This window comes from Rhinopithecus roxellana, chromosome 3, assembly GCF_007565055.1.
Source record: "Rhinopithecus roxellana isolate Shanxi Qingling chromosome 3, ASM756505v1, whole genome shotgun sequence".
Classification (NCBI taxonomy): domain Eukaryota; kingdom Metazoa; phylum Chordata; class Mammalia; order Primates; family Cercopithecidae; genus Rhinopithecus; species Rhinopithecus roxellana.
In genome coordinates, this window is record NC_044551.1 from 114,930,155 (window position 1) to 114,956,677 (window position 26,523).

At 49.4% G+C, this 26,523-nt stretch overlaps 1 protein-coding gene across 9 annotated transcripts in view; it reads right to left on the reverse strand.

Annotated features, from left to right (window-relative positions):
* Positions 1 to 6,672: 6,672 nt before the first annotated feature.
* LOC104659839 overlaps positions 6,673 to 26,523 on the reverse strand; it is a 66,430-nt gene continuing 46,579 nt past the window's right edge. For 3 of the 9 annotated variants that reach the window (XR_747639.2, XR_004056458.1, XR_004056463.1), the window contains one exon: positions 6,673 to 7,075. The gene's annotated coding sequence lies outside the window, so the exon portion shown is untranslated. Of the gene's footprint in view, positions 7,076 to 10,299; positions 14,068 to 17,694; positions 21,249 to 22,194; positions 25,836 to 26,523 lie in introns of those variants that run through there. The other 6 variants (XR_004056457.1, XR_004056456.1, XR_004056462.1 and 3 more) reach the window with 6 other exon arrangements.

The window sequence follows — 26,523 nt, forward strand, 5'->3', positions numbered from 1 at the left end:
CCTGGAGGCGGAGGTTGCAGTGAGCCGAGACTTTGCCACTCTACTCCAACCTGGGTGACAAGAGCCAGACTTTGTCTCAAAAAAAAAAAAAAAAAATTCCTTTTATGTTCACATAGACGATGGCAGAAGGAGGGGACATTTCTGTCACAGGAACGTGCTCATATAAACATAGTTACCTGTCCTTGACTATCACCATGGCTGTCAGTTGATTCTGGGCTCCTGGGGCCCAAGGAGTGTTAGGTTTTGAGGAATGTGCCATAGGTGATGTGTCCTGCTAACACACAGATGCTGCTCCAAAAAGTTAGTTGATATGACATAGTCACAGACAATCAGAACAGTCAGCAGCCCAAGAAAGGTCCCCATAGCTGCTGTGATGGGTAGCACTTGCCATCCAGTTTCTAGAGTGATGAAATGCTCTCTCTGTACCGTTCAATACAGTAGGCACTGGCACTAGCCACATGTGCCAACTAAGCACTTGAAATGTGACCAGTGCAATGAGGAATTGAACTTTTAATTACATTTAATAAACTGCATGTAAATAGTCACATGTGGTCAGTGGTTACCATATTGAACAGTGCAGGTAGATACTGGACTGGGGGCAGATCTGAGGGAGAGGGGTTTGAGTAGCGGGAGGACACTGGGGATAGGGGCTTGGGGCTATTTACCTGCCATTTCTAGTAGTTTGCTATTTCAGCAGCCAACAATAACTATTGGTGCTGAATACCAGCCCTGCAGTGTAGCACAAGACACGTCCATGCACACATGCATTAGGAAAACTGGCCTTACATGAAGCAGGATTCTGCCTGGGCTGATGCACACAACCTCTATGGAGGGCAAACAGTGTTTCTGAAGACCATAGTTTGGGAACTCCTGACATATGACAATGACCCCTTCAGGTAAGCCCAAGTTACAGGAATGTCTGAGGGTGGAAGGTCTGGATATGTGCTTTTCCTGTCTCCCTCTTCAGTGTCTGGCTGTGGGGCATAAACACTACCCAGCAGTAGGTAGGCTGGCCAAGAGAAGCCAGCTTGTACCATCAGCATCGTCTAGGGAATGGAATCATGGCAGTAATATGTTGCTTAGGAAACGAAAGCTCTATGGACACATCTTGCACATTCTCAGTCCCAGAAACCATATGGACTGTGACCCCACTCACTAGGCCCAGCCCTCTGGAAGAGTATGGGCCCTTGAAAAGGGAAGACTGAGTAAGAAAATGATGAGAAAACTATAAAATGGGCAGAGGTCAGTCTGACACATTCATCCTCTGTCAAGCTCAGGAAGTATTGGTCCCTGATCTTGGAGATACTGCGTGAGTGGTGGGTGGACTCCTGCTGGGTAAATATTCTATATGTGGATGCCTGGACAGGCCCCCATCCCAGGCCCTGCTAGTCAGAAGCTTCCCTTGGGCTGAGTGTGGTGGCTCACACCTGTAATCTTGCCACTTTGGGAGGCTGAGGCAGGTGGATTGCCTGAGTTCAGGAGTTTGAAACCAGGCTGGGCAACATCGTGAAACCCTGTCTCTACTGAAAAACAAAAAACTAACCAAGCGTGGTGGTGCGCACCTGTAATTCCAGCTACTAGGGAGGCTGAGGCAGGAGAATCACTTGAACCCGGGAGGTGGAGGTTGCAGTGAGCTGAGATCATGCCACTGCACTCTAGCCCGGGCAACATAGCGAGACTCTGTCTCAAAAAAAAAAAAAAAAAAGGTTTCACTTGGAAGCTTCACTCCACTTGGATTTCTCAAGAATAGCTTCACCTGGGAACAGAAGGCTAGACAGGATGGCCTTTTTCAGCTCCTTCAGGGACCAGCCCTTTTTAAGATTTGGATTGAGGTGGCTGGCCACCTGTGGCTTCCATCTGGGGTCTCCTAGTGGGTGATGGCAGGTGGTGGTGTGGAGCAAGGTAGAGTGGACTGATGGGAGGAAAGGGACACCACCCAGAACAAGCAGCAGCTCTGACTTCTCTTTCTCCTGCCCTTCAATCTAATCCCTGATGGAGGGTAGGCAGTGGGTATGTGAAGTCTTGGGCGGCTGTGGAAATCTCTCAAGTTCTAAAAGCAAAGGTAATTGCTTGTAAATTACCAAAAAGAGAGGAATTATGTCCGTCAGCTTCCAATCTCCACAACCAAGATGAAGTCCTCAACTTCCCCATCCCCTCTGATGCCAGGAGTTCCCTCTGATACCAGGAGCAGTTGGTAGCAACTGCTCGGAATCTCCAGGGAGGGACCTCAAAACTCTCCCCAGGCCCCCATCACAACGGAGCTGGGTCCTAGGGACCAAGCCTGGAGTAGTGTGGGATAGAGCCAGACCTTTCAGGATGGAGAGCTGTCCCATCACATCCTACCAAGACCTCACCCTTTTCCTAGGAAAAGAAACAAAATAAGGTCTGACAGCTCACCTAAAGGTGATGGCAGCTGACACTACCGAGTCATTAGCCAAACAATGCCTGAAACAGAGCAGTATTAGTAAGATCTGAACCAAGTTTGTGCTTAATAATTAGACCATTCTAAGGACCTGACAATGCTTCTGTGGGTCATTCTCAAGAGTTTCAGTATGAGCACTAATGGTGGAAGTTGTAGGTTGAGGGAGCTAGGAGGTTGTTGAAAGATCTGTTTTGTTGGGGTTGTGCTGATATCATTGTCATCAAGGACCACTTTCCACTGGGGTAAACTGACAAAGTGGTGCTCAGCCACACCAGCTAGATTTCTCATGTTGGGCCAAGTTTACAGACATTTGAGGGTATTTGTGGTTAGTCATGGGCTTCCTTGCCTTAACTCCAAAGGTGTCACTTTCATTGGGCTGGTTTATTCATTCAGCTCACTTGGCAATAGGAAGAAAGCTAGAAGCTAATATGCAAACCACCCCTTCTTGGTGAGTCAGCTTTCAACATCTCTCAGTGCACTGTGTGCAGGGTGTTGTGACCATTACAACTTCAAAGGTAAGAACTTTCTCTGATTTTTCTGGAAGTCTCCGTGGGGCCTGCCAAAGTGGGAACTGAAATCCTGGGGTAGCCCTGGGAGGTAGAGTTTTTTTCTCTAGCAGTGATGCCTCCTGGTTGTTGGGGCTGGGAAACAGCCAGGTTGTCATTCTCTGGGACCACTTGGTCTTTCACACTGTGCACAGATCCAAAAATCTGCCCTTATATGTGGAGGGGAAAGGGGGTACAGATGTCCTCCAGGCAGTCCTGTTGGAGCACCCAGGGCTAATACAGTGACCCTACAGAAAGCTTTCGTCTCTATCAGATGTAATGCTATTCCTTAACTTGGGCACGACTAATCCTCCAATTCAGCAGAACTCAGCACTAACCTTTCCCCAGTTCTGCCAGCTGTCACAGAGGAAGGAGGCCTGGGGTGGGAGAAGGGGGAACTGGTGCCCTCCTTTTCCAGGGGTGAAAGTACTTGGCAGGTTGGAGCTTGGCTTTATCATCTGGAGCTCCCTTGTGGGGCCAAGTCTAAGTCAGCAGAAGGGTATAGCTGCTGGCCACATAGTTTTCCTAGCTCCAGCAGCTCTCAAGAGACCCATTTATGCTGGTTTTCTCGGGGTGAGGAGTTATAGAAGCCCACGTCTGCTGGCTCAGTGGTAAGACACAGGCCTGCAGAGTCTGTGCTGAGTGAAACTTCAGCTGGGGAGATACTGGAGGCTATGGAGCAAGGACATGGGGACTGAATGAAAGAGGGGAGGCAGACGTCCAGCCCACTATTCCTCACCCAAGGAGATGATCCCACAAGCTCACAAATGAGCAGAACTGGAAAAGACCTCAAAGTCTGGCTGGATAATGGCAACACAGGTCTTGAGTGCTCACTTTGTGCTGGGTGCTGTGCCAAGCACCCCGTGTGCACCACGGCACTGGCACCCCACCACGGCCCTTGTTCACAGACCAGGAAACCAACTCTCACCACCTAATCAGTATGGAATCTTGGTTCCAACTCACATCTGTCTGTGCCCAGAATCCAGGTTGGTTCCATATCAGGCTGCCTGAGAGAAGAACACGGAGGCCTACATAAGAAGCTGGGGAGAACTAGTAAGGGGCAGGGCCCGAGTGCCTTATGCCAAGCAAGCACTTGTGGATGCTGAGGGAAGGCAGCAAAAGCTGCAGCTGCTGTGCTGTCCTGCCTTCAGCTCTCCTCCCTTCCCCCAGCACACACAGCTTCCGACACCCCTGGCAACATGGCTCTGCTGCTACAGGCCCCAGGGCCCCAACAGGGTAGGGTTTGGCTTGGTCCTCAAGGGAAGCCATGCCCCACCTATGCCCTGGAGGCCACCTGCAGTTTTGAAGGGTGGGGCCCCCAGGGGCCGGGACACAGACAGGCTTGTAACTTGGCCTCAGTGCAGGGGGCAGCTCAGCCACAGCAGGCCTGTTTGGAGCAAACAGGGGACTCTGGCCTGCTAGGCCTTATCTCAGCTCCCAGGATCAAATTGGACTTTTCAGCCATGTTTCTGTCTCAGCAAGACAACATAGTCTCCTGTTCTCCTGCTTTAAACCAGAACTGCTGTTGGGTCCTGGGGTTCCTTAGAGATCTGGACCCTGGGTGGCTGACTGTGAGACTCAGGACCACGCACAGATACATCCTCATTCCCAGCCACCAGGCTCGGGTCAGACCCTATGGCTTTGGTGGGCCTAATTCCTGGTTTCTTGATCCCTGAGAACACCTGGCACCTCTGGCAGCTGGCCAGTTGCTACCCTACATCAGGCAGGCACTGGAATTTACCTGCAGGCTTTGTTTAGGGAAGGCTCTCCCCTGCCCTCCTGTGCCAGCCCAGAGGGGCAGCCTGGGTGAGGCCTTTGCGTCCATTTCAGGCCAAATGCTGGGTCCCCTCCTGTTTCTGCCCTCCTTCTTTCCTTCAAAGCAACAATGTTGTGGGGATGTCCAGTTCTGCTACCACCTCTCCCTCACACTGTCAATCTGGAATTTGTCCAGAATTGGGGCCCAAGTAGTGAGTTCTTACACAGTGGTTAAAAAAACAAAAAACCCCACACAACTCAGCTATACCTTCGCTCAGAGAGGCCACGGGATATACCCAGGATCTCAGATCAGGAGGGAGGCCCCAGGAGAGGTGTAGCAGGGATCATGTGCTTCTCTGATTTCTTGGAGAAAGCTGACTTTGTGGAACAAGGGAGGCATATGGACATGGAGTTGGTGTTTGGGGATGTGGGAACCATTAGGCCAGAATTACAAGAAGTCCTGTCATGTTGGCCACACCAGGGCAACGGTGGACCGGTGTGGGGGCTGGGGTGGGGGCTGATGACCTGACTGTGGAGGCAGTGGAGGGCTGTTTCTGCTGGGGACCCAGGACTCCCCTCCAAGTGCTCCTGCTTGGCTTGTTGGGATATGGAGAGGAGCTGGAGTTGGGATAGGTCACAGCGAAGGCTACAGCCTGGCATTCCCATATGGGGTGGGAGTGGGGTGGGGCAGGGAGAAGGACCTGGGGTGCTTTTCAAAGACTTGGAACAGCCTGGGGAGTGTTCATCACCATTCTTCTGTCATAGGTGGCAAGTGGCCAGAGTTCTGGGCCCAGGAGACCATCTACCCCCAAGCTTGTGGGGCCTGCCTCAGGTCACTGAGGAGGACCCCATTTTTGGTCTCTCGCCATCCTAAGATGTGTGCAATGGAGCCCTGGGGCCCTCCCTTCTCTGACTGGTGACAGCCCTCACAGGCAAAGCCTCACCCTCTAGGGCCTGTCCCTTCCTGACTGCCAGTCCCCACCCCACAAGGGCTGCAGGGTACCCAATCTCGCCAACCAGACTGGAAGCTCCCCAGGGGCAAGCAGCTGATCTCTTCCATATTTTCACAGTGTTCTGCCAGGACTGGCACTTCAGAGCATCTCCTGCTGCTCAGTAGAGATGTAGTTAGCATGTCTCTATAGTAGCACTTTCTGAGTCCCTCCCCTGGGGGAACCAGGCTAGACTCTGGGGTCCAGAGGAGCAAGCAGGCTGAGAGGCAAAAAGGGCACAGAGAAATAACCAACCCTGCCCCTGCAGTAGAACCCTGGGCAGAACAGGCCATGACCAACCAGCAGCCAAGGTCAAAGGCCCCAGAACAAGGGCCAGTGTGTGTACAACATGCAGCATGACCGCTTGTCTCCTTCGGCAGGACTGGAGATAGAAGGCTGAGTCATTAACAACTTTCTTTTATTAAAAATGTACATAAGTAAAAGGAGCATGGTTTAATTGTCAAAGAGTAAGAAGTACAGATGAGCAAATAACACATATTCTTTTTTTTTTTTTAATTAATTTTTTTTTTTTTTTTTTTTTTTTTTTTTTTTTTAGTAACAGGCTTAATTCACTTTATTTTTCTTGTATAAAAAGCCTATGTTGTAGCCACAGCTGGAGCCTGGGTCCGCTGCACGGAGACTCTGGTGTGGGTCTTGACAAGGTGGTCAGTGAATTCCTGATAGGGAGACTTGGTAAACACAGTCTCCTTCCACAGGTCAGGGGTCAGGTAGCTGTAGGTCTTAGAGATGGCATCAAAGTACCTCGTCTAATTTTTTTTTTTGAGATGGAGTCTCGCTCTGTCACCCGGGCTGGAGTGCAGTGGCCGGATCTCAGCTCACTGCAAGCTCCGCCTCCCAGGTTCACGCCATTCTCCTGGCTCAGCCTCCCGAGTAGCTGGGACTACAGGCGCCCACCACTACGGCCGGCTAATTTTTTTTTTTTTTTGTATTTTTTAGTAGAGACGGGGTTTCACCGTGTTCGCCAGGATGGTCTCCATCTCCTGACCTCGTCATCCACCCGTCTCGGCCTCCCAAAGTGCTGGGATTACAGGCTTGAGCCACCGTACCCGGCCTGCAAATAACACATATTAAAGTCACCTGCAATATACCACCCAGAAGCAACCAGGGTGTTGAATTTTTAGAGACTGGGGTGTAAACACATTTTTTCACTCCCTTGTACATATATCTGGGAGCTCTACCATATGCAGACACAGACGCGGTGTCCACAGGTGATATCTCTGCTGGGAATGCTGCAAGCAGGAGTCTATCCTTTCCTGGTACTGGCTTGGGACCCTTCCTCAGTGCCCAGGTCTCTCTAGGATCCAGGAGTCAAAAGGCCCAGCTGTGCAGGCTGCAGAGGTGATCTAGAATAGATTAGGAGGTGCGAAAGGACTTGGAGATAGGCTGACCAACTGTTCCAGTTTGCTTAGGACCAAGGAGTTTCCCAGGATTTGGGACTTTCAGTGCTAAAACTGGGAAAGTCCCAGGCAAACCAGGGCCAGTTGGTCACCCTCCCTGAGGGCCAAAGGCTTTGTCCAGCCCCTCCTGCCCTGTGCTCGCCATCATGCCCTCCTGCTGGGGTTCTGGATCCCCCATGTCCACACCAAGCAGCTCAGGGACAGAGGCATGGCTGGGGCCTTGCCTCCCGAGAAGGTGGGACTACAGGGTTCCAGCCTGAGGCCTAGGGAGGGACAGGGGAAAGGGAATAAATGAAGGCAGACAGTCTGTTATCACCCAAGAAAAGGGCCAGGTGAACTATGGCTGTTAAGGGCAGCTAGGGACATACAGGTGGAAGGGTCTAATACTTGGCTGGCCACCCCTCCAGCCCTGGAGCTCAGTGTGTGGTCCCCAGAGGCCCCAGACCCTAAGAAGTGCAGGGTGTCTGGATTGAAAGGCCTCAGCTCCCTGGGCTCCCACAGCCCTGGTGCCTCAGGCCTTACCTTCCCCCTCCTCCATCTCCACACCCCTTGGCACTTCCTGCCCAGCTCCTCTCTACCTAAGACTGGGAGCAGAGGATGAAGGAAGAGGAATCCTGGACAGAACGAGCTGAAAGAGGAGTAGGCAGGTGGGAGGGGACCTGGGCAGAAAGGAGCTCTCTGATAGTGGCAGGAACATCCTGGCTGTGGTCTAGCCCAGCCCGCTGTCTATGCCTGATGATGCCTGAGGATGCCTGAGGATGGGGGGCCCTTGGAAAACTCAGAAGAGAGGCTGGGTGTGGAAGGCAGAATATTGGTCCACAGTGGAATAAAGAGGTCCACGTTCTAATGCATGAGCCTATGAATACGTTGCTACATGGCAAAGAGGAATTAAAACTGCAGATGGAATTAAGGTTGCTAACCAGCTCACTTGCAAATACAGAGACTACCCTGGATTATTGGTGTGGGCCCAGTGTAATCACAAGGGTTCTTAAATGAAGAAGAAGGAGGCAGAAGGGTCAGAACCAGAGAGATCACATTGTGAAAGACCTGACCAGCCAGCGCTGGCTTTGAAAGTGGAGGAAGGGGCTGCAGGTCAAGGAATGCAGGCAGCCTCTAAAAGCTGAAAAGGGAAAGGAAGAAAAGGGATTCTCCACTAGAGCCCCCAGGAAGAAATGCAGCTCTGTTGACACCTTGAGTTTAGCCCAGTGAGACCTGTTTTGGACTTCTGACTACAGAACTATAAGAAAAGAAATGGGCCAGGTGCAGTGGCTCACACCTGTAATCCTAGCACTTTGGGAGGCTGAGGCAGGCAGATTGCTTGAGCCCAGGAGTTTGAGACCAGCCAGGGCAACATAGTGAGACCCTGTCTCTATAAAATATACAAAAAATTAGCCGGGTGTGGTAGCACATGCCTTTAGTCCCAGCTACTTGGGAGGCTGAGGTGGGAGGATGGCCTAAGCCCAGGAGGGAGAGGTTGCAGTGAGTTAAGATTGCATCACTGCACTCCAGCCTGACTGACAGAGCAAGACTCTGTATCAAAAAAAAAAAAAAAAAAAAAAAAAAAAAAAAAAAAAAAAAAAAAAAAAAAAGAAGAAAAAAGAAAACAATTGCGTTGTTTCAAGCCCATGTTTATGATAGTTTGTTAGAGCAGCAATAGGAAACGGATCCACTGGGAAACGATTTGGGGGATGCAGCTACCCAAAATCCCTGCACATGGATTAGACTCATTCTTGGAAGGCTCTACAGCCTCTCTGTGAAAGACTCCATTCCCTCTGGCAGAAGCTCAGACTCTAGAGCCCTGGGCAGGGAATGGGTCTCCATGGCATGGAGGGGGTCAAGAAGGATGCCCCCCAGGAGAGTGCCTCTGCTAGACCTCTCTACAGGAAGCAGCTGCCTCTTTGAGCCCCCTCCCCAAACCTCAGTGAGCTGAGGTCAGTCCACCTAGGACAACTAGTCAGAGGCCACAGGGCTTGGCTTAAGACTCCCAGGAAGGAGTTGCATGGCCCCTCCATACATCCATAATACTCATAACACTTTCAGTCCTTGGCCTTACTAAGGGGATACTAAGGGGACTCAGTTTAGCTCTGGAAGAGCTAGGACTACCAGAAAAAAAAGTTTAGAGGAAAAAAAAAACTTACTGGATGCCAGCTAGAACTGCATAAAGTCCCTGCTCTGCCACTTACTAGCTATGTGGCCTCAAATAAGCCACTAGACCTTTTGTAGCCTCAGTTTCTTCATCTGTAAAATGGGTACAACATCATTTGTCTTATCTGCCTCACAGGATGTGTGAGTCTCAGGTGAGACAACACACGAGAAAACATTGTGCTGCACAGCTTGAGATGCAAACAGTAATGATCACAACCCCACATGCCTTTTGATAGGGTGAATGATCACAGCATCCTGTGTTAGGAAGGAAGGGGTAAGCGCAGACGCTTCAAAACTCTGTCTCACCCATAGGCAGAAGGGTGTAGCCTGGCCAGGGGAGAAAAGGACCCAGCCACTGCCACCACCCTGCAGCTCACACCGGATGTGTGACAGAGCCACCGTGCAGCCCCACAGGATGTCCTCCAACCACTGCAGACTGTGGGGCTTTGCTTTTTTTTTTTAGAAAAAAAAAAAAAAAAGGTTTTCTAGGGTTTCTTCCACATTAAAAACAATCCCTCCTTCTCATAAAGCACAATTTTACAGGGGAAAAGGGGGACATGAAACTATATACAACACAATTCAAATCTAATTAATATATAATTTTTTATGGAACACAGATGGGTGAATACATCACAATACTAAAGGTGATTACCTTTGGATAGTGGGATTACAGGTGATATAATATAAAAAATATTTTTTTATATTTCTATAGTTTAAAAATGTTCCATGATGACCTATAATTATTTTTACTTATTTATTTTTTGAGACAAAATCTCACTCTGTTGACCAGGCTGGAGTGCAGTGGTGCAATCTCGGCTTACTGTAGTCTCAACCTCACAGGCTCAAGTGATCCTCCCACTTCAGCCTCCCAAGAAGCTGGGACTACAGGTGTGTACCACCATGCCCAGCTAATTTTTTGTAGACACAGGATTTTGCCATGTTGTCCATGCTGGTCTCAAACTCCTGAGCTCAGGTAATCCTCCTTCCTCGGCCTCCCAAAGTAGGGATTATAGGTGTGAGTCACCTTGACTGGCCTATAATTACTTTTATAATCAGAAAAAAATTATAAATAAATATAAAAAGTGCCAGGAACTTTCTTTTGTGGAGCCACAAACTGGGCTCAAGGAATAATTTGAGCTGGGCTCTGCAGGGGTGGGAGTCTTGGCCTGGGCCCTGGCCTTGCTGTGTGACCCTGGAGACTCACTACTTTCCCTCCCTGGCTTTTGTTTGCCTGGTAAGACAAGATGCTGCACAAGATGCTCCCTAGGGTCCTTTGCAGCTTAATAAGTAAAGTATTTGCCTTGGTCTCATCCATCCCAGCTCTGTGCCCAGCTTCAAACAGCTCCTCTGTGGCTGGAGAAAAGGGCAAGCGCCTTACTCATGCCTTGAGGATGCTGACCACTTCCCTCACCAGCCTCACTCCTTCCAGACCTGCCCTGGGAGTCCCTGCCTCCTGGCCTTCACCTGCATCATAGTCTGCACTTCTCAGAGCCCTGCCCTTCCTTGAAGAACAAATTGTGTCAGCCTGCTGGCCTGCAGTGACCCCTGCTTACGTCATATATAACAATAGCTACAACTTATTGACATTAACTTCAGGTCACATAGCAAAAGTGCTCTCATTTAAATCTTAGGCCACCAGAGGATCCATAGACTAAAATGTTAACAGCATCTCCTGGAGTTGTGGAGTGTGGTGACCCTATTTGATCCTCTTATGCCACTGAGAGATATATTATTAACCCAATTTCACTGATAAGATAACTTGAGGCTCAGAGAGGTCAAGTAACTCGCCCATGGTCACACAGTGGGTTCATGGCAGAGTTGGGAGGTGATCCCTAGCCAGTTCCAAGTCCAGGATTTTCTCACTCCCACAATGGTGACTCCCTTAGTGACTCTCACATTCTAGTCTCTGAGTGCAGGAAGGGTGTGTTCTGAGTTGAACACACAGAGAGCACTCAATGATGTCTGGTGGTGAAGATGTTAATCATGAGTTCCATCAAGGTTTATCATTCAATCAACAAGTCTTCCTAGTGTGTCTGGGAGCTCTGGGGGCCAGGGACAGGTCTACTGTAGTTCAGCGTTACATTCTGGCACCTGGTGATTTCTGGCACATAGCCCATGCTCATTAAATGACATGAATGATTGCCCATTCAAATAAGAAAACAATAAATAAATAATACTAGCTAACAGGTATGGAGTGCCTACAAGCCAGTCACCTTAGGGAGTTTCCAGGACAGTTGAGGAGAAACATAACACTATTGACAAGGGCTACAACGTAGGGTTTTACACCAAAACAGTGTCTATGTAAATAGTGTCTATCAAAGAGAGAAAAATGATGGGCAGACACCCTAATCCTTCCCACAGTGCTGGAGGCCATGCCAGCCACTGTCCCCATTACAATTTGCATATAGTGACCGCCGAAGCACACAAACCTGAATTTTCCATCTGCATCCATGGTTCTGCCTGTTCAGATCACATCTGGATACTACTGTTGCCTCTCCAGGCTGGATAACCAGTCTGCTGAGGGCCAGAAGATGGTGAGATGGAAACTAGTCATGTTTAGCTTGGAGAAGAGAAAGGAAGACCATCTTTAACACCTGATAGGTTGCTCTTCCCAAGAGGGGCCAGTGGGCAACAGCCGTGGTCAACAGTTCCAGGCACCCCTGAGGAAGCCTGCTCCAGCTGTCAGGGCTGTCTGGCAAGGGACCAGTCCCTCCTCTGGAGAAGTGGTGAGCCCAGTGGGCTGCCTGTCCAGCAGGATCCTATAGAGACCTTACTCTCTACAGTGCACGTGCCACACGCTTGCTCACTTGACAAACACTTATTATAACAACTGTCACCCTGGGCCCATTCCAGGTGAGCGACATAAGGATGAATAAAACAAGGCCTGTACCAGTAGAGAACGTCAGTCCCCTAGGGGAGAAAGTCAGGAAAGCCTCATCCTGAGCCTTGGACCCCTTACTGTGCATCCTGTAGGCTCCTGTCTCAGCCTCTGCTGAAGGCTATTTTCTTCCTTATATTCTGCAGGGACCAGGCATATGGCAGGTAATCAACAAATGCAGGCATCCCTGAAGAGGGGATCCTGAGATAAAAGCCCCAGCTGAATCAGTGCTATACAGGGGCCAAGTGGGGCTGGGTCCCAGGCAGGGTCATTTGCAGGGGTCCCTCTGCCCCTTCAAGTCCTGCCAGACAGGTCTTGGCCATGGTTTCTTCCTGCCCTGTTCCCCTAACCACAGTTGATCTTCCCTGGCTGTTATGAAATGTCAAAGAATGTCCTGCAATCCTAAATTCCATAATGATCTTTATCTTCTGTTCCCTCTGAGGCTCCTCAATCTGCAGTAACAGCTGTGGTTCAGCAAGCAGTGTGGCACTCTGGAGTGCTGTTCTGAAACAGGGCCGGCGTGGGGCAGAGCTCATCTGCTGCCCTGTCTGTTCACTGTGCTGTTCAGGGCTAGAGAAGATTCATGTGCGTGTACACTTTTTAAAAATTGTGAAACAATAATTATGCAGAAAAATACACAGAACATATGTTCAGTTTAACAAATAATCATAAAGCAAATCTCTATAAAGCCACTGCTCCTCTGCAGTGACCCTGCTTCCCCCTAAGTCGTGCATAATAATAACTACAACTTACTGACCATGAACTTCAGGTCACCCAGCAAAAGTGTTCTCGCTTAATCTTTGGCCACCAGAGGCTGCATAGACTAAAATGTGAACAGCTTCCCCTGCAGTTGTGGAGTGTGGTGACCCTATTGGATCTTCTCATGCCACTGAGGGATATACTGTTTTCTGTAGAGATGTCCAGCAGAGGCACTGTCCTGGGGGCCATCCTTCTTGATCACCCCCATGCCATGGAGGCCCGTTCCCTGCCCAGGGCTCTAGAGTCTGAGCTTCTCCAAGAGGGAATGGAGTCTTTCGCAGAGGGGCTGTGGAGCCTTGTAAGGCTGAATCTAACCAAGAGCAGGGATTTTGGGTGGCTGCATATCCCAGATGGTTTCCCAGTGGATCAGCTTCCTGTTGCTGCTCTAATAAATTAACATAAACTTAGGGGCTTAAAACAACACAAATTTCTTTTCTTATAGTTCCGTAGGTCAGAAGTCTAAAACAGGTCTCACTGGGCTAAACTGAAGGTGTCAGCAGGGCTGCATTCCTTCCTGGGGGCTCTAGTACAGAATCTCCTTTCTTCCCCTTTCGAGGTTTTAGAAGCTGCCTACATTCCTTGGCCTGCGGCCCCTTCCTCCACCTTCAAAGCTAGCACTGGCTGGCCAGGTCTTTCATATATTGCAATCTCTCTGCTTCTGCTTCTCACCCTTCTGCCTCTCTCTTCTCCATTTAAGAATGCTTGCGATTACATTGGGCCCACCCACCCCAGTTTCTACCCAATAATCCAGGGTAATCTCCCAAAGTTAAAGAGGTAAAACAATACTAGCATCCCCAAAGCACCTCCATGTTATCTACTAATCACAACCCCAACCCTCCCTTGTGCATGAGTAAATAGACATTTGTAATACTTCTGTGCTTTTTGTAGTTTGACCTCTTCTGCATGTATCCTTAACAATACAGTTCAGTTTTGCCAGCTGTTAGATTTTTGCTAAAAGGAATTATACTATATGCATTCTTTTGTAGGTTTTATTCATTGATGAGTCATTTGTTATTACAGTATTATTATCCAATATGACAATATTACAGTTATTGCAAGTCGCTGAAGTTCATTTCACCCAGGAACACTGCACAATTTATTTGTACTCTCCACTGTTGATCGTCATTTGGACATTTTCTGGTGCTATGTGGATATTCTGGTGCACATGGATAAGAGTGTGGGGTTAGAGAAGATTCTGATGAGTGGGACTCTTGGGTTATACAGTATATATATGGTTTCATCTTTTAAACATTTTTATATTATTCATTTTTTTAAAGACTAGTTGTTGGGCACGGTGGCTCACGCCTGTAATCCCAGCACTTTGGGAGGCCGAAGCAGGCGGATCACGAGGTCAGGAGATTGAGACCATCCTGGCTAACATGGTAAAACCCCATCTCTACTAAAAAAAAAATACAAAAAATTAGCCAGGCGTGGTGGCGGGTGCCTGTAGTACCAGTTACTCAGGAGGCTGAGGCAGGAGAATGGCGTGAACCTGGGAGGTGGAGGTTGCAGTGAGCCCAGACCTCGCCACTGCACTCCAGCCTGGGTGACAGAGCAAGACTCTGTCTCAAAAAAAAAAAAAAAAAAAAAAAAAGACTAGTCAAGTACAGTAGTGACAAGGGGGAAAAGAGTAGAACAAGGAGTTCGATCTGTAACTGATTGTGAAGTCAATTGACATAATTCACTACCTTCCAATCAGCCGTGTTTTCATCTTTACCAGATCACTTATATGCTTTTTTTTCTTTACTTATATACTTTTTAATCCTGAAAGCGTTTCTCAGGGAAACAGTGGTATCACACCCAGTTGTCTGGGTAGAAGAAATGGGGTATATCTGCCCTTACAGTGTGACCTTCCCATTTCTGTCTTGAGAACCCTGTCCCCTCCATCCCAGATAGCCCTGTGCCCTCTGGAACCCACAGCCTGGGCCCTCAGTAGCCTCCCTACCTTGCAGTTGGGTGGGGGTGGGAGGAGGTCAAGAAAGAGGAAGTGAAAACCAAATACAAGGACTACAGAGAAGTCCGGTCCACAAACCTCAATGTTTCAGCAGCACATGCTGTGAGAAAACAATGTGCAAGCTGTTTGTGGAGCATACCTTGAGGGTGCCAAGGCCACTGGTGCAAAGGTGTGCTTCTGGACATAAGTCACTCCACACAATGCTCACCCCAACCCTGTGAGGTACGGTACTGTCATCCCCATGTCACAGAATGAAGCCACTGAGCTGCACGGACATTGAGTATCTGGCAATACAGTGCAACAGTTAATAGCATGGGACCTAGGCCTGTTTAAATTGGGTTTAAATTCTGACTTCCCCACTTATTAGTGGTTCAGTCACCTGAGCCATTACTGACTTCCTTTGGCGTCAGTTTCTGCACCTGTAAAATGGGGCTAATTGGCTAACCGGGTTGTTGAGAAAGGTAAAAGACGTAATGTGTAGAAGGAGCTTAGTCAAGTGCCAAGCACAAGGGAGAACCCAGTGGAACTAAAATGAGCAGAGCTCTGAAATGAAGACCATTATAGAGTCCAAGGTTGACAGGATGGAATCAGGAGTTGTCCTGGCAAGCTGGGACCAGGCCACCAAGCCGAAGGTGCTGGTTTGGTGCTGTGTGAGAATGGAACACTGGCCAGGTGGACTCTGAAACGTGAGCACCCGGGCAGTTCTCCCACCGACCTTGTCCACCTTTGTCCAGAGCTCTCTACCTATCTGTGGCTGCTTCCAAGGGTGGTGATTTCTGACAGAGGCAGCTGCACATGCAGACGTTTCAGCTCAGCATCAGTGCTGGCCTTCAGGAGGCCGCACTGGCAGGCGGCAGCAGTGGCAGCCAATGGGCAGCAAAGCTTGTTGCTAAGGTCACTGTGAGCCTTATTTGGCGACATGGGGCTGACCCTGCATTCACCTCTGAGAACCCTGGGAAACGCCAACCACAGATGTGAAATATGAACATCTCAAAACCACAACTGCATTTCCTTTGAGAAAAGATTCGGCTCTCCTCCTCTCCAGCCTGCCTCCCTCCGCTGGATGCCTTTTGTACAGGGACTCACTACTGCAAGAGGCAAGAGCCTAGGCTACAAGAAGAGTCTGCTACAAACTAGTCCTGGGCAGGCCTGGACAGGGAGAGGGCAGGGGCTGCCACGCAGGCGGCCCTAGGACCTAGCAAGGACCTCCAAGGCTTCCGTTCACACCCAGCAGCTGCTAACCCCTGCCCAGGCCTCCCCCAACACAGTCCCGGAGGGCCTGTTCCTGGCCCCACTTCCTGCAGCCTTGGGAAGCCGGCTAGCGTGAGGAAGGTGCGTGGCACTCATGGAGGAAGTGGGCCTGCACTGGGGCTCTCACCATCTGCACCAGCCACATCGCTTCGGTGCAGCCTGGAGCTCAAACGGTTGGTGGTTTCAGTTTTTCACCTCCCTTTGGTACATCTTCCAGCTTAACATTAAATAAGTAAAACTGTTGCTCCACCCCAGACAAATGTGGGAGGGAAGTTGTGTCTTCAATATTTCCCAAATAACACTCACTGCTCCCTCCCATTCATACAGCACCTTCGGGTCTGGGAGCTGTGTTCACATCTGACATCTCATTAGATCCTCGTAACTCTGGCAAAGGTAATGACTGAGCTCACACCATGTGTCAGGGACATGAATGAATTTACAGAATTCACTGTAATTGTTCCCATTTTACAGAACAGAAAATGAGACAAAGAGAAATTCAGTCATTGGCTCAAGGTCATCACAGAACTGGAATTTTCTCCCAGATGGCTAAGTTCCAAAGTCTGCCCTATTCTCTTCTGCTACATTGCCTCCGTGGTACATACACAAGAACGAGTTCCATTTACCGATGAGAAAGTGAGGCTGAGGTGAAAGGGTGGTGTGGGGCCTGAGGTCAGGGTTGATTCTTCAGTCCACATCTCCTCCCAGAGGATGGTCCACCAAGGTCCTTCATATGCTCTCCCCCTTTAAAAAACACTGTTGGCCGGGCACGGTTGCTCACACCTGTAATTCCAGCACTTTGGGAGGCTGAGGCAGGTGGATCACCTGAGGTCAGGAGTTTGAGACCAGCCTGACCAACATGGAGAGACCCCGTCTCTACTAAAAACACAAAAATTAGCTGGGTGTGGTAGTGCATGCCTGCAATCCCAGCTACTTGGGAGGGTGAGGCAGGAGAATCGCTTGAACCCGGGAGGCAGAGGTTGTGATGAGCCGAGATCGCACCATTGCACTCCAGCCTGGGCAACAAGTGTGAAACTCTGTCTCAAAAAACAAACAAACAAGCAAACAAAAACACTGTCATGCCCCCACCGCCAGCTTGTCTCCTCGTGATTTCCAGGCTAAAAGTAGCCTTTCTTTTTAAGTGTGGCCCACGGAGCTCAGTGCCCTGCCTATCTGGAAGAGGCCGTGAAGCCCATCTATGTAGGTAAGGGGGGCAAAGCCAGAGCTAGGGAGAGTGTGCCACAAGGGACACCGCCTCCTATCACCTCCCCATTGCCTGCACACACTGGGGACAGTCAAATCATTCCTCAGGATAGGAGGAAGGAGCTATGGGGGTAGGAGCTATGGGTGGAAGAGCTGGGGCATCTGTCCACAGAATCCTCCCCTGAGTTGCTTGGGGGGGCTGGGATGCAGCCCAGACACTGAGGAGCCCGATGCAGACCCCTCCCTGGAACATTGTCCTTCTCTTGGGCTCTTCAGGCCTGCCCTCACTCATGAACACATATTTTTTGTGTGTACTTCCTGCATTCCAGGCACTACCCAGGCACCGTGGACGGACAGTGAACAACATAGACCAGGTCCACGTGTAATAGACTTTGCGTCCCTGAGGGAGGCAGATGTCAGGCAAATAATCACACGGATTTCTGAAAAACATGGCTGCTATGAGAGGGTGCAACTTCAGGGGTCTTAACCTACAAAGAAGTGTGTGGGATTATGGGGTTGGGCAGCTGTTCCCAAGGAAGAGACATTTCAGGTGAGGAGAGGAATGGGGTAGAGTTGGCAGGGGGGCTGGTTCTCGGCTCTCCCTGACTGCCCTCCTTCCCCGCATTCCAGTCACTTCAGGAAATCTGCTGCTTCCATGAGAGCGTCTTTGCTGGTGTCTTCCAAGCTGCTACAAGTCGATGCCTTTGCCAGCTCTTGCTTTCAGTGTTTGTGCCTGGGTAAGCACAGCCGGTATGAAATGGCCCAGATTAACCGAGAGTCAGGGCCCTCCTAAAGTACCTCTGAAAGGAGTTTTTCAGCATAAGCATGACATTAGCTTTTCCTAGAAAGGAAACCACCCCCAGGGCTGACAGCAAGCCGGCCAGGCTCAGAGGAAGCAAGTGCAACGCTAGGGCCCCTCCATGCCTGGCTGCAGACCGGACCCCCTCACTGCCTTCCCCCAGAAGGCTCCCCCGCTCCCACTCCCGCTTCTTTTTCCCTGGGGGACTCTCCTTGTGGAAAAGAAACCCCAACGCTAGGGGGTGCAAGTGAAACTGGAAAATGAAACTGTGATTTCCAGTTTCATTTTCCAGTTTCAATTTAGAAGCAGCTCTGCCAGCTTTCCACTGCCTGTGCCTCAGGGCAGCACAGAGGAGCTGAGGGGCAGGAAAAAGTGTTCCAGCCAGCAAGCACCCTGCTCCCTGGGCGCCCTTAGAGGGCGGGCACTGGACTGGTAGAACCCCTGAGTGGGGAGTTGTTGCAATGCAGATTCCTGGCTCTCCAGGCTCTGAGGCCATAGGTTTGGACCCTTTGGTGATTCTGATGTGCCTATGGACCTCACTATGGCAGTCGTGGCCCCAGAGACCATCAGAACAGCCAGAGCACACCTGAGGCACGGCCTCATCCTCTCCAAGTCACTTCCTGCCACAAATGCTCAGGAAGAGCTGCTTCACTGTGCAGCATCTCCTGCCCTCTTCCATCTGGTGTTGGAGGCATCTTATATGTTCTCTGGGACCTGAGGTCTGTAGGAAGCCCAGGCTGTGTTCTTCACACAAGGGTCTCTTTTTCCCACACTCCAGATTTCCCTTTAAGCTGCTAATCTGTAACAGGCATTCATAGAAACAGAACAAGATAGAGAAATTCTATTAAGGGCCCTTATGAGCTTTGCTCTGTCTGTTGCTCCATTTATTTGCAATTTATAGCCTAATCCAAGAGGATTTAAGGACAATTAAATCTTTCTTTCCCCTCAGTGTGTCTGTGTATGAGTGCATGTGTAAGAGTGTGTGGGGGTTGGGTCTTCCAATGTACCTTTGCCCTGGTTTGACCATTGGGGGAGAGGGTGGGCAGGTCTCCAGGCCTGCCAGATGTAGACCTTTTCTAATGTCTACAGCAAGTTTGTTCTTCAGTGTTTCTAGTATCAGGTTTTGATCAATCATTAATCAAAGTTGCAATAAAAAGATAATCTTCTCAGGACTGGGCTGTAAAGGTCCTGGCTGCAACCTTAAAAAACCCTTCTGTGGAGGCCTCAGAGCCAAGAGAAAAGGGCCATGTGTCTGTGGCTGGATTTGGAGGTAAATGAATGCACTGTCCCTCTCTGACTGATGTGCATGAACATGAACTTCAGTCACCTGAGTGGCCATGGCCTCTTTCTTCACCTCTCCCTGCCAGCAAAGCTGGTGGTGCCCTGGCTTCCAAGCCAGGTGGCAAAGCTGGGGAAGGAGGCCGTAGTTGGGCCCAAATATGAGGGTCTGGGGGCACCTCCATAGGTTGTGACTGCTGCAGCATGCTCTGGGGCCAGGCCTATGGCAGTGGAGGCAGGACAGCCCCCAGGACCACAGAGCCCCGGTAGTGGAGGGAGCCACTACTTGGGTGGCTCAGCTCCTTCCTGCTGACTTGCTGCTGTACAGGGAAGAGGGGTGCCCAAGACAAAGAGGAGACACACTTCTCCCATGAGAAACAAAGCAAGCAGTTGTTCCTCTCCTGGGCCCAGCAGGGGTCAGAGGCTATGGGACCCTCACTCCTTCCCTCTCAGTGGAGAGGGTGGATCTGCTTTTTGGGGCATGAGGGCCCAATTTCCTGACAAGCTGGAAAAGCAGGATTTAAGAGCTAGTATCGACAGGGAGAATGTGAGGCCCAGCATCAGGTTCAAGAAGCAAGGGGATCAAGGTTGCAGGGGAGGCGGGGAGCCTTAGCCTGGCGCAGCCCAGACCAACAGACTGAGGAGTCCAGAGAGCCAACATGCTCACTCGGCCATTGCTAAGATGTGTAGTGTGTGAGAAGGTGTGAGAGGCACTCGCTTTTCTCTCCAACCCTTCCAACATATTATTGGGTCATGGGTGCCATGTTTTTAGACACATAAAAGAAATGGGTATTTTCAGAGAAGTGCAACCCTGGAGGTGCAGGGGAGTGAACTCAGCCATGAGAAATCATTCAAAGGATTGACCTCTGGAACAGGGATAGACTTGCTCTCGATGGCTCCACGCGGGGAAGCAGCAGAGAGGGGAACCTTTCCTGAAAGTCCAGTGTGGCCTCTGAAGACACACACACACACACACACACACACACACACACACACACACTTTTTTGAGAGAGAAGGAGAATGAAAAGATACACACTGAACTTTTAACAGTTGCTGTCTCTACCTGGTGATTGCGAATGATTTTAATTTTTTCCTCTTGTGCTTACAATATTTTCTAAAATCTCTAAAATACACCCAAGTTACTTTCTTGTTATAGCAAAATAGGCATAAAATGTCTATGTCCATTTTAACCATTTTTAAGTGCAGAGTTCCTTAGTATGAAGTACATTCTCATTGTTGTGCAGCCATCACCACCACCTATCTCCAGAACTTTTTCATCACCCTCAACAGAAACTCTGCATCCGCTAAGCAATATCTCCCTGTTCCTCCTCCTTCCAGCCACTGGCAACCATCCTTCTACTTTCTGTCTCTATGAATTTCACTATTCTAGGTACCTCATATAAGTGGGATCATCTGGTATTTGTCCTTCTGTGTCTGGCTTATTTCACTTAGCATAATGTTTTTAATGTTCATCTATGTTATAACATGTAACAGAATTTCATTCCTTTTTAAATCTGAATTGTGTTCCATTTTATGTATCCACCATATTTTGTTTATCCACTCCTCTTGTCATGGACATCTGGGTTGTTTCCACCTTTTGGCTATTGTGAATAATACTGCTACAAACATTGGTGTACAAATATCACTTCGAGTCCCTGCTTTCAATTCTTTTGGGTATATTCCTAGAAGTGGAACTGCTGGATCATATGATAACTAAGTTTTTGAGGAACCACCACACTGTTTTCAACAGAGGCTTCATGATTTTATGTTCCCACCAGCAATGCACAAAGGTACTATTTCTTCAGCTCCTTGCCAACACTTATTTTCAGGTCGTTGTTGTTTTAAAATAGCCATCCTAAAAGATATGAAGTGGTATCTTACTTATGGTTCTCATTTGCATTTCCCTAATCTAAATTACGTTTTAAAATCCATCTGAATCAAGCCCTTTGTTCTTTCTCACTAAAATGGATCTTGCCCCCTTTTTTCCCTTCTTTATACCTATTCTCTGCATTTTAAAAAATTATGGCAAAATACATACAACTTAAAACTTCACCATCTTAACCATTTTCAAGTGTAGATAGAGTTCAGTATTAAGTATATTCGCATTGTTATGTCCTAACCCAAATATAGTGTATAACGGCAAAAAGAAATAAAAGGCTATCTGAAGAAAAAGAAAGCCGTGAATTCTTGGACCCTGGAGATGTTCACAGACAGATTGGATCAATCTCAGCAGAGATTTTCATTCATCTTCTGAGCACCTCTGCTGGGCTGGGCTCTGTGCCAGGCAGGGGGCTCCGAGATGCGTGTGGCTTGGACTCTGCCCTCGGGGTTCAGCCTCTGTGGAGAGCAGTTACACCCAAGGGCTGCTATGGGCACAGAGAGGCACCCTGTTGTGTGGGTGTGGCATTGGGAAGGGGCATAAGTGAGGTGGCACGTGAGTTCAGGTGGGAAGGACGAGCAGACATGTACATGTGCAGAGAAGGGAACAGGCATGTGTAGCCGGGCTGTGGCAGCACACCTCACAACCACCATTACAGGAGCATCTATTAATCATTTATGTCTGTTGTCCCTACTTGATTATAAGCTGCATGAGACCAGAGCTGGTGGTTTTGTTCACTGCTGCATTGCTGCCATGCCCAGCACAGGCAAGTGTAAAAGAAACACTTGCTGAATAAATGAGTGGTTGATGATGAGGAAAAAGGAGACATTTCTTTCCAGAATCTTGGCTGTGAGAAGCAGACAGCATGGCTGTACTCCATGGGAAAGGCAGGATGGCAGGAAGCATTACACAGGTGATGGAGACAGGAGCACGGCAGGAGCCAGTGGAGAAGAAGAGTTTGAAGATTCCCTGGTTGAGAGAATGGAAGGCCGTAATTGCTGGGGAGAGGCCCCTGAAGAAAGGGGAAAGGCTGGGATGCGGGCTCAGTGGAAGGAGAGGAGACTCTTTATGAGACTCAGATGGCCAATGTGAAAAAGACAGACGATACCAACTGCTGGTAAGAATGGGAAGTACACTGCATGGGGAACTCTCCTACATTGCTGGAGGCATGTTCTTCCTGTTATTCCAGATTCAGACAGCACTCTGGTCGCTGGTTGGTGCAGGCCACCATTTGGGCCAATTAGGGGAATCCTAATATCTGTACTTGGACTATCAGAAATGAGTGCTCTATGCCCTGAGCAATTTCCAAGATAGGCCTGAATCCATGAGTCATGGCACTACACGGAGCCCAGGGTTGGCTCTGAGCCTAACAGCCTCCAAAATGTCAATTTTGCTCATGTGCCACCTTGTCCTTCATCTCATGCCATGCAGCTGGCAGGACTTCAGTTGACAGAAGGTAGACCCTGCTTTTTTCAAAAAGCACACAGGACAGGTGTTGATAGGCCAGCCCCTCCCACTGAGCTCTGGTTACTGCGGTGAACTCCACCAGGAGGTTCAGTGCCCACTGTGGCTCTGCCTGAGGGGCCTCTGTGCACACTCAGTCCAGGTACTAGCATCCCAGCCCCCGGCCAGTGGTCCAACTCCAGACTCACTGCACAGAGCCCCTTGCAACTGATGTGTGCCAACATGGAGCCCACACGGGGCAGCTCAGCCTGACACCTGCACAGCTCAAGACTGAGGGAAGGACATGCTGACTCCATGTGTGGTCTGTTTTTTTTTTATTGCATATTCCTTCTCAAGTTGGAAGAGGCTGTACTGAATTACCAAATGGCATTCTACTCTCTGTGGGGGAGCACAGAGGAGTGTCTGGCAGTCCCTGGGATGATGTTACAGTCCAGAGGTGGGGATGAGATGAGCCCAGACGATGCAATGGGGATGCAATCAAGACACGATGTCGTTAGAAGCCACAGTATGTTCTCTCATGCCATGTGTTTCCCAGCTCAGAGGAATGAGGGGTCAAGGAGGGGTGGGGTGGCCCCCTGGGACCCTGCTCTAGGACGCATGTGTAAAGACCCACATGCAAACCCACAGAATTCAAGAGCTAGCCAGGCCTGGACCCATGTAGGAGAGCCCCACTGGCTGATTTCCTATCTGGGACAAAGGCCACAGACAGCAGGCCTCCCTTGGCCACACCCAGGTCCCCAGAACACATGCTCCACTGTCCTCAGTCTAACCACAACCCCATATGAACTGTGTCCCATTCATGTTGGCCTAGAAACTGGGAAGTACCTGGCATGGGGTCCTCCGCTTCCTCCCCATGACTGCCTGGAGCTCTGGGGAGACCACCAAGAGGCCATTTTTGTGGCTAGGAAATGTCTGTGGCAGCTGTGGACACCACAGGCCCTCCCCGGACCCTTCTGAAGCAGAGGTCACATTCCTAAAGATTCTTAACTGCCAGCTCCAATCTCTTGCTTCTTCCTGATAGTCTCATCTTAGTAAGGAGTGAAGATAATCTTTTCCCAGTTCCATGAGGTCCTCTCAGATCCAAAATGCTCTAAGTTCAAGGGCAAAGCATGAAGAAAGGGAGCCACAGATACTAATTTGTGGTTTTAGTTCAGTGGTTTTCCACCCTGGCTACACAGTAGAGTTACCTAGGGAGCTTTTAAAAAATACTCATGTCCAAATATTCCAACAAGCACTTTGCAAAGAAAGATCTAAATGGCTAACAAACATGAAAAGTTGCTCAGCTGTATTAGTCATCAGAGAAATGCAAATTCAAACCACATTGTGATATCACTACATACCTGCCAGAATGGCTAACATGAAAAAGATAGAAAATATCAATGGCTGGCAAAAATGTGAAGCAACCAGAACTCTCATACATTGCTGGAGGGAATGTAAATGGGTACAGCCACCTGGGAACATTATTTGGCACAGGTACTAAAGCTGAACATACTCATATCCATACTTGCCCAGCAATGGATATAAATGTGCTCCAAAAATACACACTAGCATGTCATTGCAATAGTCATAATAGTTCCAAACTGTAAATAACAACTCGAATATCCAAAAATCCATCACAGTAGAGTGGATAGAGAAATTGAGGAGTATCCATAGAGTGGAATACCCTATAGCAAGAAGAGTGAATAAACTGCAGCTCTAAGTAACAACTTGGATGAATCATCTCACGAACATAACAAGAGGATCTATACTGCATGATTCCATTTACATCATATAAAGTTTGAAAACAGGAGAAACGATTCCATACCATTAGAAGACAGAATGGACGTCAGCCTTTGGAGTCAAGTAGTAAGCAGAAGGGGTGCCAGGGGTTGCTGGCGACGTTGTGTTTCATGATTTGGATGCTGGTTATGCGGGGTAAATTCATTTGTGAAAATTCACTGAGCTTTACACTTATGGTTTGTGCTTTTTTTTTTTTTTTGGCATATATGTCATCCTTTAACAAACACTTAAAAAATTTTTGAAACCCACATCAATCCAGTCAGATTCTTTTGGGTGGGAGCAAGATCCAGGCATCAATATTTTTTTAATATCCAGATGACAGTAATGTGCAGCCAGGATTGAAAGTCACTGGTTTAATATCTTGGGAAAAGTAGATCCACTCAAGACCTCAAAGGGTCCTGACAAAGGCCACTTCCAGCTCAGTGGAGTGAGACAGTGGGGTGGGAAGATGTCCATTTTTTGGATGTGGGCTGTTGTCTTGCATGGGCAGAGGTATTGCAGCATGCTGTTGTAATGTGTATCTTCCTTGGCAGTGTCTGTTGAAAGCTGGTTGCGTCAGTTTGTAACAGGGTGTAATGGCAACAAGGTGGGCCCAGCCCCACCCCAGGAAGTGGATCACTGAGCGCAGCTTCTACAGGGCCATTTGTAGAGAAGTGGCAGCTGGGCTTCCCAGGGGCTGCCACCCAGGGCAGAGCCAGTGCTGGGGCTCGGACAACCTCAGCAGGGTGGGGAAAAGGCCTGACTCAGGGTGTTTATGTTTGTGGGTAATGACAGTCAGTTCTGGGCTCCAGATGATGCTTACTCCCTGGCCTCTGTGTTCAGATTAGGAACTTGCAACATCTTGCTGAGGACCACGTCAGGCTCAGCTCTAAGTGCTGTGGCTGAGAATTTTCCTTCCTTTTTGTGTGGTTAGTGGCAGCCTCCCTAGCAATGGCTGACCTCTAGCATACTCGGGTCAAACTACAGGCAGCTGGGACAAGACAGGACATGGGGCTCACAGACAGGTATTCCACCCACCTGGGCCCTGTCAACCCTCCCAGAAATGCATGGGCCATGAACCTCCTGCTGTGGGAGGGGCAGTGCAGAGAGGTCTCAACAAGCTTCCCTTGGCCCTCTGGGATCTCCACCATCCACGGGGTGTGGGGCTGAGCTGCAGGCTAGGTCTTCAGGTGGTGTCCCTGCACATCTGCTTTGCAGCGTGGCGTCTATGGAGCAAGAGTGAACAGGAAGGGGCCTGGAGCCTCCTGTAGCTCTGCTGGGCAGGGACGCTGCGGGGCCTCAGCTGGGCTTGCTTGGCTAAAGGGCACAGAGTGGCGTAGGCTGCAAGAGGACAAGCTAAGCTGATGAAGGCTCTATCACTCAAGGGTAGCCATGTAAAAAAAAAATCCCTACAGGAAAAGAAGCATGAATAAGACAGGCGGGGCATAACGGTGTCTCCCCACTGAAGCTGCAACTCTCCACTTCACTGGCTTCAGCCTCCTCCCTGGGAAATGGGGGCAATGTCCCCTAGGCCTTTTCCTCCTGTCCAGTAGGGCTGAAGGTCCACAGGCCAGAGGGAGGCCTAGGTCCTGAGGAGTCTACCTGTTCGGCCCCTGGCTGGGACCTCAGCCCCCATGTGCCACGTCACCTCCCTTGTCTGTGAAATACCGCAACAGCAGCTCTTGCCAGCCAGTGACACTACCCCTTCCTGTTGTCTTCTTTACAAAGCATTTATGAAATGTTTTCTTTTCATGCTTCAGGAAACGGGTGGCCAGGAGGAGTTCTAGATTTCATTTTTTTCCCCTAGAGACATATGTGCTTCGAAATACACAAATTAAACAAAAGCCAGGGCTGACTGGGACCAGGAGAGTAAGGGAGGCAGGCAAATCCAGGAAATATCCTTGCAAGAGAGTGATGCAGGGAACTGGGCTCCTGATTTTCCTCGGGGGCATCTGGGGGTGTGAAGTGTGACTGTGGGCAAGGCCTAGGCCTCTGGGCTCTGGTGTGTCCTCATCCCCATGGACAGACA